At 42.1% G+C, this 12,204-nt stretch overlaps 1 long non-coding RNA gene across 7 annotated transcripts in view; it reads right to left on the bottom strand.

Annotated features, from left to right (window-relative positions):
• LOC134169621 (uncharacterized) overlaps positions 1-12,204 on the bottom strand; it is a 640,302-nt gene that overhangs the window by 174,000 nt on the left and 454,098 nt on the right. For 2 of the 7 annotated variants that reach the window (XR_009966957.1, XR_009966954.1), the window contains exons 1-3: positions 4,349-5,020; positions 3,727-3,891; positions 866-965 (exon numbers count right to left, since the gene is read on the bottom strand). This is a non-coding gene — a long non-coding RNA (uncharacterized LOC134169621). Of the gene's footprint in view, positions 1-865; positions 966-3,726; positions 3,892-4,348; positions 5,039-12,204 lie in introns of those variants that run through there. The other 5 variants (XR_009966953.1, XR_009966951.1, XR_009966952.1 and 2 more) reach the window with 5 other exon arrangements.

The raw sequence follows: 12,204 nt of genomic DNA, 5'->3' as shown, positions 1-12,204 counted from the left end.
AGTACATGGCACAAGCAGCACCCTAAAACAAGATGCAGTGACTATCAGAACACCATTTAGTCTCCTAAGTCACTTAGAAGCTTATTAAAATCTTACTTTATTTCCAAACTTCTCTGAATCATAAGAAAAACCTGAGCTAAAATCAATTGTACATCCTGAACCTCTTTTACAGCTTCCTGTCAAAAAAATATTTTTACCAACAAGTAGGAAATGAGAGAGAAACAACATCTCATACACAGCGTAAAATGCACCACAAAGAAGCACGCAAACACATGGCCATTACCAAGCAGGCATCTCAGACTTGCTCTCTAACTCAACACCATCATCATCAAAGGCCTTTAAATTTACAAATCCCTGCAGCTGCAAGCTGACTCCTAAGCACAGGAAATACTGTTTCTGTAACACTGCTCTTCCTCTCCCATTTTACCAATAGCACAGCTGCACTGGACACACACAAGTCCTCCAGCCCCACTGCAGCTATCCACTGGAGCAAGCCAGGTTTCCAGGAACAGACACCAGCCCAGCTGAGCCCCTGCAGGGCCCATTCATTGAGCACCTCAAGCTGGGGAAGCCCAGCAGGAGACTGCAGCCCACAGTGCCAGCATTGTGTCACCCAGGGATGGTGGAGATTGCAAAGATCCTGGCGAGACGGTTTTCCAGGTGCTCTGTGCTACCAGCCAGCAGCAGGAATGATGCCCAGGCCAAATGTGTCATGCAAGGCAATGTGAACCAGCACACAACAAGAAGACAAGGTGATGTGAGACAGCGAGCTTGCTTGTTTAGCCAACAGTGATACAAATCAAGAACAATTCCATAAAATTACAGAACTTCCCTCAACATTTACACACAAAGGGCAGCTACCTACCTTTAAAAATAAGCAGGCCTGATATGGCTTGCATCTCCAAGGTTGCAGCAAGTCTACCCATGCCAATACTGTCTAGAAAGCATTTCTAAGAGAAAGAAGTCTGCAAATGATGGATGAGGAGGACTAAAGCTCATGTCTTTCAGAATGATTAAAAGTAGGAAAAGGATGAATCTGGACTTCTGGCTCAGTAACATAATCATACATCTGAAAATGAGGATGCATATATATATACACACTTATATATGTGTGTGTATATATACACACACAAACACACTTTTTAACCAGTTATGAAGAGTAATGGCAAGCTCAGCTCTCAATGCAGCCAAGAATTATCCTAAGGCGACTACAACATGATGTCTGGGCCACATATTGCAGCAGCAAAGCTCCTTGAGGGCATGGCAGAGACTGGAAAGTTCTGCTAGGGAAACATTCACCCATGAAATGCAATTCCTGATGCCCATTATAGCAGAGAGGACGTCTACTGCTGGCTCTGATTAGCTGGCAAGGAAAAGCTGAATTAAAAGCAAAGCATTGCAGGATAAATACTTGTTATCAGAAAAGCACTGGATGATTGCATCCCAGTCCCAGGATTTTATTCACCAATCTCACCATCTGGCTGCTCAAACCATTCCAGCATCTCTGAGTATCACTATCATAACATTGGGTAACAATTAAAAAACCGAAGAACCCAATGCAGAAGGTAGGTGCTGCCTGCATACAAGGAGACAAGCTTTAAAGCACCAATTTTAAGTGGATGTGATGCATAAGTTACAAGTCATAAGCATGTCTTTTAGAACACTGACCAAGTGGCTTCCTTCATGTACTTAATGTTGCCATATAGAGTCAGCAGCTGCTTAATAGTTAAATGCTTCAGATTACTTCATAAATCCCAATTTTTATGCTTTTACAGTGTGCCTCACAAAACTGAGTTACCCCAAACCAGGAGAATAAGGGAAATCACCCTGAAAATGTAAAAAAAAATGGGAAAAGAAAATCCATTATTCAAAATCCTGTTCCTTACTCACCTAAAATATATTCATTGACTTTTCACACTTGCCATAAAATTACATCTCCTGCAATTTATACACAGCTTTTAATAGAAAACCCCCACTGGTTGTATTCGTGCTACTAGGTAACAGTTGCTGCAGAACTTGGCCACCTCTAATAAAATGAAAGGTCTAGGCATGGTCTCACGGGCATGGCAGGATGTTTTACAGATGCAACTGTCAAGTGTAGTGGCACCTTACCATATATGTCAATGTATGAAACACATAACAGGAGGTTTAAAGAACTCATTAGGAAAATTCCAGGGAGCGGTTATCAAAATTCAAATACTATAGGTTTTTATTTTGGCTTTTGGGGGAGCAGAGAAGAGGGAGGATGTCTGATGGGTTCTGGCTTTTCCTTCTTCTCAAATACAAGAACCTTTTGTAAAAGATAAATAGTGGGCAAAAAACTTTCTTTAATGGAAAAGATCTTTTTCTTTAAAAGGCACACCAATAGAGAAGGTTTATTCAAGCTGAATAGGTACATTTCAGATTCCACTGCAACAGTTTTGGATTTTGATGTATGCTGACTACCTCAGTTATTTGCTAATGTAAGCATAGCAAATTATCTGCTATCATCTAGCTGGAGCTATTAGACTGCAGCTAATAATTTACTCCTCAACTCATCTTTATTCTGAACATGCAAATTATTAATTGATTACGGGTTTTCTGTAGTCATCTGTGCAAATGACTGCTCTTGCCATTCATTACTGCCTCCTTTTCCACCTGCCTGTCAATCAGCCCTTCATGGGGATGCCAAAATAACATTTCAGTTCTGTGCTGCTTGTGGAGTGATGGAGCTCAAATGAAAGCACAAGCAGAGGGGCCCACACAACAGCTCTGTAGCCTCTCAGGTGTGTGATGCTGCCACTTGGGATGCACGATACTCACTGGGGTTTTGGCACTTCAGGAAGACGCTGTGAAAAGTACGTAACGCAACACACTGCTGCTGCGCAGGATGAACAGACTATAAGCAGGAAGTCAGAAAGCCCAACACATCTTCAGCACTTTGCACATCTGCTCTCATATTTGCAGGTACAGAAAGTAAAAAGGATGACTAGATCTACACAGGATTATTAAACACAATGCTTTTCATGCACACAAGGCACAGAGCCATATCCTTTTCAAGACCCAACTCTTGCTGATTCAAGGGTAGTTGGCAGCCTCACACACACAAAACAGGGCCATGCTTTACAAAGTACAGCTATAGTATCAGCTTGTTCAGTGACTCTGGAGTGCTTTCTTCACCAGATCCCATGCACCAAGTGTTTTCATGTCTATGCACAGAAGGCAATTGGTGCCATTTGGTTGCCTGGACTGTCAGCTCTCTATGGTGAGTATTTCCTTTTGTAACTCCTACCGTGTGTAGCAAATAAGGCAAAGACCTTTGTAAAAAAGGACCAGCGGATTCATTTTAAAAGGCCGCTTAAAATAAATCCATTTATGTACCATAAACTCTTACTACTTATAGAGAAACAAATAAATAAGAAGAAAATGGAAGTATTGACAAAATACATTGCCACCCTGAAGATTTATAAAGAAATTGAGCAGTAGCAGGTGCCTCCTCTGGCAACATAGATAATAACACGAGTCCAGATGAGCTTCAAAAGTCAGATCTACAGCAGCTTTACCCTTTTTTCCACCAGGCACTGAGAACAGGTTACTAACAGCTTCCTGCTATCTGCTAAAACAACAGTTGCTTAGGTCATGGTAAAAAGCCAGGATATCTGGCTGTATTTATTCTATTACAAGCTATGTTTTTAATCTTATAAGAAATCATGTGATGGCTTTATCTCTAGCTTTGAAAAGACTTACCTCCAGGTCCCTGCACTTGGAGCAAGTGTGTTAGAGGAGGTAAGGCAGGAAAAGCCTGGCTAATTTCAGAGCTCTGCCAACAGGGTGGCACAACACATCCCAGGCACAGGGCAAGCCTCGAGCTCTCTCAGGCTCAGCAGTAAAGGTCATTTGTAGAAGTACTTACTACAACATGATGAAGACATGGGAAACGCACAGCATTTGCATTCTCTTCTAAAATCATAAATCAACCTCCACAAAAGAAATCAGAAAATTTGTATGTTTTAAGATAATTAACTGGGTGGGGGGGTCTGTTTCTTGGTCTGTTTTTATGACACATTTCCATTACATATTCAACATATTCCCTACCACCCTAAAGATAAGCAAAATAAAATCTTCCCTTGCTGAGTGCCACATAACATCTTCATCCCAGAAACAGAGACTTAAGGACAACACAGCAAGGTTCAAATACTACAAACACATTTGAATGACTAATTCTCCTTAGTTTCAATGTGTGTGAAAGGCCTAAATATTTTTGAGACCTTAGGCTAAATATAAGACTTGCTAAAACTACATACCCATTTGCAAAAATACCTGTAAGTTTCTCCTCAGCTACCACTGGGACTTGCTTCAGCTTTCAAACCTCAGTTTATGGTAGCATCACTATTTTTTTCCAAGTGCTCTTCACTTCTGCCAAGCAGAAAAGAGGTTGTTCTTGATGCTGGCTGCTTCCTGTTCTTTTCCTCCTGCAGCTCTGATTTTTTTCCATCCCACATCCCTGATTTGAGTAAGGAAAGGGGATGGGGAGAAAGAGATGCTCACATCTGTGCAGAGTCACATCTCTAGCCAGCCCTCCTGCATTCAATCCTCTGATTTGGTTGTAGGGAAGAAGCAGGTCTTGATTGCACAGTGCTTTGAAGTTTAATGGTGATTGGAACATATGCTGAAAGACAGTGTCACCACCACATTTATATCAAAAGTTGATTATCTATTGAAAAGAAGTTTGTTTATATGTTTACTTCCACTTCTATTAATATATGGGGAAGGGAGAGGGAAATTAGCATATGAAAATGCCAGATGTAACTAATAGCTATCAAAGTAAGACAGGGCTGGGCTCAGATCAAAGGGGTTTGCTAATTTGGATAAGCCTGATATTGTCTTTTCCGTCTTGGAGTTACTTTAGGCCCTCACGGTAAAAAGATTTATTGGGAACCAGAAAAACACATCTGAGTTTCTCATTTTACAGACTTTACGTTCGTATTACGCCGCTGCAGGATAGCACCAAAAGACCAACATAAATTCTCTCTGGTACCTTTCAGTCGATGTTCAAAGACGTGAAGTATTTGGCACAGAAAATTTACGCACCAAGGTGATACTCTTAACAAATTATGTTGAGACATCTGAAAGTCATCATTTCTGTGCACATGCACGCATTTTAAAAGAAAATCTACAAGAGGATCAAAACCAAGATTAAACCACATCTGTTTGGGTTTAAACTACATTGTCTGCAGAGTTCAAAGTTGTTTCCTTTCGTCTAAAAAAACTTACCCAGCTGCTTTTTATCTTAAATTCCTACCACTATCAAAGAAGTATTTTCATTGGCCAACCAATGTTATTTCTAGAAGTTGAGCTAGTTAGGAACAGAGCTAAGTAAGAAAATATGCTTTCTTCGTCAAAGGTCTACCCTCTGTGACTTGACTTGGCACACTGAGAAGACAAATGGACAGGTTTCATCAGGTTCTAATGGGAGCAGTGTATCTACTGTATGTCATCATGCCATAAATTAGGTTCTCAATCTTTTTACACAAGTAATTGACTACAACTGACACTGGTAAGGAAAACATGAGACAGAATGAATTGGAAGAGGCACAAATTATATAATAAATAAATACATACAGCACAAATCCAATACATGGGAAAGAGAAATGTTTTGAAAACTGTCATCAATCAGTAAACGTTCTGCATAAATGCAGGTGTGCAGTACTGCTGTAACAGCAGGACTTGCTCAGCTACCACTGACAAATGTGCACACACATGTACATGTGTATGTGTATGTATGCACACACACAGTAACACTAGACCAGGAAATCCTGATGTTCAGTGTTAAACAAAGAGAAGAATAGGTGGTACAAGATGACTGCCTCAGTCGTAGTCACAGTGGTTTGCGCTAAAATATGGGAGAAAAATGAAGTTAAACTGTGACAGCTGCATCCTGAGCAATGAATTTCACTTTTCTGTGTGCCCTCTTCCTGTTTGAATTGCTTCAAGTAGTGTGTGAAAGTCTGTTTCACACAGCAGAGCCCCACTTTCACTCCAGTGGGAACTGGCTGAAGCCTTTCATGAACTAGGCTACATCCTAACTCCTACAGGGAAACTTCCCTACATCCTAAAGCCAATCTGGATTCACAAACCAAGCAACATAATGCTTTTCTTGGCCAAGCTGTTCTCTGAGCTGCCCTCTCTCCCCTTCCCAACACACACAGCGTGGGAAGGAAAAGAACTGGCATTGATCACCCTTTCAACCCTGAGCCAAGAGCAGAAGCTGCAAAAGCCTAGGTTGTTCAGGTTTGCAGGAGGGTGTGCAGAAGACTTGGGGGTCCCACTCTGCATTTTGGTGCCAATCCCTCCCCCTGCAAAGTTTCCTTTATTTTGCAGATCTGACCCTATTCTTTCTGAAGTCAGGAATATAACTCACTTTTATTATGCAGCAAAAAGGAAAACTGAGCAGTTGGGCACTCTACAGCTGGTCTACTAATGTCACAATCTTTTCAATATGTTCATTATGCAGTTGTCACAGATTCATACATCTGATAGCTCTCAATCTGCAAATCATTCATATCATGACCTAACAGCTGGCATTTCTTGCCATAACACTGTAACTATGTACTCTTAATGTATAGAACATATGGGGCTAACTTTGCTTACCCACTGCATACACACTGTGCTCTGCAGTCAAATGTAATTTTACACATCTCCAATTTACATTTAACATTGTGTGAGAGAAGACAATAAATCATTTGGCCTGGAAAGAGGAACAATACCAGCTAATACATGTAACTAATCAGAAGCACATAATTTTTGTTGTATTTGTTTTCACTGGAATCTTGAACTTGAAAATATTTTGGGTGGTCTTTGTCCTAAATTTGTTCCCCTTCTCTTTCCAAAACTGAGTGTTTCAGAGTAAGCTCTCTTTGTCTTATCTGTTGCAAACAAATAGAAGAAAAAAAGTGATTCAATCTGCTGACATATATTTACAGACCACTCATAGAAAGCTGGCTCTCCGTGTGCAGCTCTGGAGGAAAAAGAACTGTAACTGGATTCTCCAAAGGGGGAATGTTCAAGAATGGTAATAAATCAAGATGAAGAACAATAAGAAAATATGCTGTCTATTTATTCAAACACCTTCTGGCATACAGCAAGAAAAATAGCCCCAGTGCCCCCATCACTACTTAATGCAATTCTCTTTTTCCAGGTCATGGTAATATATGTTCTAACCACCATCTGATAATTAAATACAAAGCTGGCCAGAAATAGAATTCATACATCTCCAAGGGAATGTCTTCAATAATGCCCAAGTGCCTTAGAAACTCAGGTCAAATTTTTAAAGACCCAAAGCAACAGTTAGGCCCAATCTCAGTGCATAAGTCTCATGCTTTTAAATATCTTTTTGCATTTGGCTTGGGCCAGCAAGTGTGTTCAGCTGTAGCTACACAAACTTCTTTTTAGGAGAACCATGCTCCTCCATAGCAGATCATCTGATGAGCCACAGTAACTGGGCCCAGGAATGTCAACACAGCAAAAGCCACTCATTTCAAAAACATGCTGCCCTTTCCTGTCACTGATGCTCAGAGCCCTCCACGGGAGGTGAGCTGAGGACAGAGGGTGAGCAGCAAATATCCTGGCTCTACCCGCTGCACGTAACAACTCCCTTCAGGGCTATTTCAGGGTATTTCTTTCCCCTTCCCAGACCAATACACCCTTCATCATTTCAAAGATGGATAGATGCAGATTGGGGGTTTTGAGGTTTTGGGATGAATAACAGCAGTAAAGGCCATCCAAATGATTTGAATTTCAAATCCATGGAGAAGCTGGAGGGCAGCCCTTGGCAGATGGCTGGTCATAACTGCTGGTGCAGCAAACATTAGGGTGTATTCACTTTCTAACCCCATCTTACTCTGTAGCAGACATGTCTTGTTTAGCAAAAAAGATTACAGCAATCTGCACCTTCACTGCAGGCCTTGAAAATTCTGTGTGAAAAGAACAAATGTTTTGCTTCAACTAAAAATGTACGTGTTGCACAAGTATGGAATAAGTATTTATAAGGATTGTGTATATCTGACTCACATAAACATACTCAAAGATATATAACTTCCTAAGAGCTTTTCACAGCACTGATGCCATGAGAGACACACACACCAGCAAGGCTCTCTCACTGACCAGCTCTCTTGTATTGAGACTGATTCTCAATAGCCAAAAGCAATCGACCTCTCCAGTTGCAGACAGACAGTCTTTCTGAGACCACTGCCTAGTGGGTAGAGACCAGAGTACTCCCTTGCGCTTGGGCAATTCAGCTTAGGATAAACATTTCACCCTCCCAGCCCCAGAGTCTTCCTCATACTCCCACAGAGTCATTAAGTGCCTATTTTCAAGCATCAGAATACCAGAAAATATGAAAATGTAAACCCCAACAAGATTATAGTGTTGACATCACATTGGCTTTGCTAATATTGCTTCATATTACGTGAACTTTGAAGGCTATAGTTATGGGAAGGCATTGCAGCCTTCCTTTCCAGACTGGTGAAAAATGTAGCTGAGCCCTTTTTAAACTACAAGGATGAACCATCTCTTAAAGCACAGACCCAAGAGTCAGCGACTGAGCTTCACGCTCACCTTAGAGCAGTTCAGGGTGGAGATGCAATGTGTAATGGCTCTGCTTGGCTAACTGAGCTCTGCACTGCCTTCCTCAACAGCAATGTCTGGCCTTATACAAGCAGCTTTAATAACACAATGCTTCAAAGAGAAAAACAGCTTCAAACAAAATCTTTTTGTTTAATCACACCAAAACACAGTAAATATTTCAAAAGAACTTAATGATATAAAAGCAAACATGAGAGGCAAAATCCTGCTGATCTGAAAACAATTTTAGTGATGTTTTGTATCCAAAGAGACCCTCTTAAATATTGTCAGGCCTCCAGAATGTTCTTATTAGTCCTACTACCGCAGGACCCATGAGCTCTGGTCAAGTGCTTTGACCTACTGTACAAAGATAATGGAGACAAAACCCACCCTGAAGCAATTTGCAATTAAAACAAGATGAAAGACAATCCAGGGATACAGGCGAGCCAGCAGGGCATTCAAGGTAACCGTGATCATCCAGCCAAGCTGTGCCTCATTGTAATCTGCAGATTTTTGATGAGTATCAAACCACCACAGGGAGTTTTATGGAAGTTTTGAAGGAACATATGCACTTTGTCAATGTGCAAGAAAAGTTCCTCCCATGAGGGCAATGCAAGTGTGAATCTAATCAATGTGGGATGGAGATGGGCACCGTGGGCCATATGCATTTGCAAGTCAGCCTTTTGGCACAGGGGTATGACCAACCGGACAGGCTACAACAGGTCTCAGTAGCACTGTGTAAGCAAAGCCAAGATGTTTGTAGGTGATACGACAGAGAAAGGGACCTTGGTGAATGGATGTTAATAGAAGGACAAGGCAGAGGGTGATGCAGTACCAGAGGGTCAGGGAAAAATAAACAAAATGCAACATGAAAGAAAACTGATGAGGGTGCTGTTTTATTTCAGGCTTATAAATGGATAAATAGCTTATTTTGTCTGAAAAGGGAGAGTCCTGCTATCACTTCTTCTCTTCTTCCCTATGTGCAGACAGCATGGAAGGAACTTTGCTACTCATCAGAAACAATATACGAGACTGAAGGAATTCACTGTGCAATCAGACAAGGTCTAAAGCTAACACAGAGTGGGAAGGTTAGGGGAGGAACTGAAGAGAGGTCTGAAAGAAAGAGGACTCTTTCTCAGGAAGAAAGGGAGCGTTATCCTTTGAGCCACTGCAAGAAGTCTGGAAAGATAACTGTGCAACACAAAGATACCACTTCATCCTCTTCCCTATTTTGCCTACTGTTCTCATCTTGTTTATAGACTTAAGGACCAGCTAACGCCGTGCTAGATCTGCTCATCCCAGAAGCCTGATGTTAAGGTATCAAATGAATTGCTGTTCTTCAAATGGAAAAGAGATGTTTTAGTGGCTTGAATTTTCATATGCCGGTGTAGAGAAAATATGTTTATTTTCTTTTTTATATACCAGGAAACACATGGAACCTGGATTATATTTGTCCCAGCCTGCCAGTATTTTAATTTTATAGAACCAAAATCCCTTGGGGAATGTCATAAATTTACACACACTCTCAAGTGCTAATGGTTGCATAGGGATCTTTAGATTAGCAGATCCATTTGCAAAAGCACGTATGTACAACCACCTCTTCAGAGGCCTCACACACATGGAAGCCAATGCAGGTTAACACTTATCATGTCAGCATTTCTCAGGCCAGCATCACATCAGAAGCTCCTTATTCCAAACTCTCACAGTTCCTCAGAGGACATCTTCTTTGAGGATCTATCAGCACTAACAGTACATTCAACCTCTCCTCAGTTTACCAACCTACATCACTTAGGATGCAACAAGAATGTTTTCCAGGCTGTATTATCTATTGAGGCCCAAACATTTCTCAGTTGGTCCTTTTTATCTGATGCTAAAATTCAGCCCAAAGAAATATCAGCCACTGCTCAGTGTGCCTTAGACCAACAGACCAATTTACCTCAACAGTGCACGTAAATTGATGAAAAATTCCCACTTAAAACTATTTCAAATCTTCATAATTGTTTTGCATTATCCAGTGACTTTCCAATACAAGATAAACTGATTTATATGTGGAACTAGGTTTTGTGTATCAGCAGTATCTCCTGATACAGTTCTTCAACAGAAACATTTGAAAGGTATGCCTATTCTTACCACCTAACAGCTTAAAACTGATACTTTTCCTCACAAGCTAGCACTAAGCGTATGTGCAGGCTGACATGCGGCAGGACACAGGACTTAAGAGAGGTAATGCCTGACCTGGGGAACTGCAGGAACGCTGCCGTCCCATGAGAGCAGGCAGAGCAGCTCCCCTAAGCTCCCCTTGTGTGTCCCAGCTTGGATCTTCAGGGTCTGTCACGGCCAGGAGTTGAACCTACACGTACCTTTCTGCTGCGTTATCAGAAGGTGGCACTGTTGGATCCACCATCGCCTTCAGCCTCAGCCGAGCCTCCAAACAGCAGCTGCCAGCACAAATGCAGCTTTAATAATGACAAATTACACATCCGCCGCCTAATTAGTCCTCATTCATGTCATGCGCCCGTCCTCCATCAGGTGGCTACAGCCAAAACCCTTAATACTGAATTAGCTGTTTTGTTAAAAAAGCCTAAATCACTCACACTGTACTGGGGAGATGGGGACCCACAGGCCCTGGGCAGTCTCCAACACCAGTTTCTCTGCTTCTCTGTGCTGAGGTTTTTCAGAGTAAAGCAGAGGAATTACAGGACAACAATGTCCTGTGCCCAACAGGGCCACTTCAGCCTTCGGTCACATCACAATGTGAGTGGCAGTAATGTCCCTGGTGTTAGACAGCATCTGATCCTGCAATGTCAAGAGAAAGGCTGATGGGCTCAAAGTTGTGAAGCAGTTTAGTTACGGTAGAAGCATTGCAGCCTCCCAAAGCCCTGGAGGCTCAAACCCAGCTCAAGTAAGTTTTGACTACTCTGCGGGGTGCAGACAGACAGGGATGTCCTCTGCCAATACCCCAGCTTAGCCAGAGGCCAGCTCCAGCCTGGACAGCCTGTGGCTGCACTGAAAGGTGCCTCACCAGAGGTAATCAGCATGGCATAGGGGGAAAATGCATTATTATGGCCACAACCATCAAGCTACCCCAACCGCTTCAGGATGCGCAGGGAGCTGAGGCAGGTGCTTTTGCACGGCGTGAAGGGTGCAATGTCTTAACCTGCCAGACTCAGGAACACCTTCTGAAAATCAGATGCATGTTTCTCAGACAATTAAGCTTTGCAACTGCAAGTGGACCAGTGCCTAGGAATTCTTGAAAACCTGAGCTGCATGAGCACAGACACCTCACCATCTGGCTCAATCAGTCCTCAAATCAGCACTGGATCCAGGGTTTGCAGAGAAACACTAGTATTTTCCCTTCTGCCATAGCACACCATGTCCAGGTGGTGAACTTCTGCTTCATGTCACATTTGAAAGACCAAATCACTGAGGACCAGCTTGTAAGTGCTCGCTCACCCGCTTGGATTTACCCTAGTGGAAATACTGGAGGACCTATCTGCTGCTCAGTGAGAGTAAGAGGCAAACAATCTGTCTCAGAAAGGAAACATAACACCAGCTGATTCAGAGCTTTTTAGCATATGAATGTGTAAATTTGCTGTGACAGGT

This window comes from Pezoporus occidentalis, unplaced genomic scaffold (assembly GCF_034315485.1).
Source record: "Pezoporus occidentalis ecotype Australia unplaced genomic scaffold, CSIRO_AGI_Poc_V1 ctg35, whole genome shotgun sequence".
NCBI lineage: Eukaryota > Metazoa > Chordata > Aves > Psittaciformes > Psittacidae > Pezoporus > Pezoporus occidentalis.
This window is presented reverse-complemented; position numbering and strand designations above follow the sequence as displayed.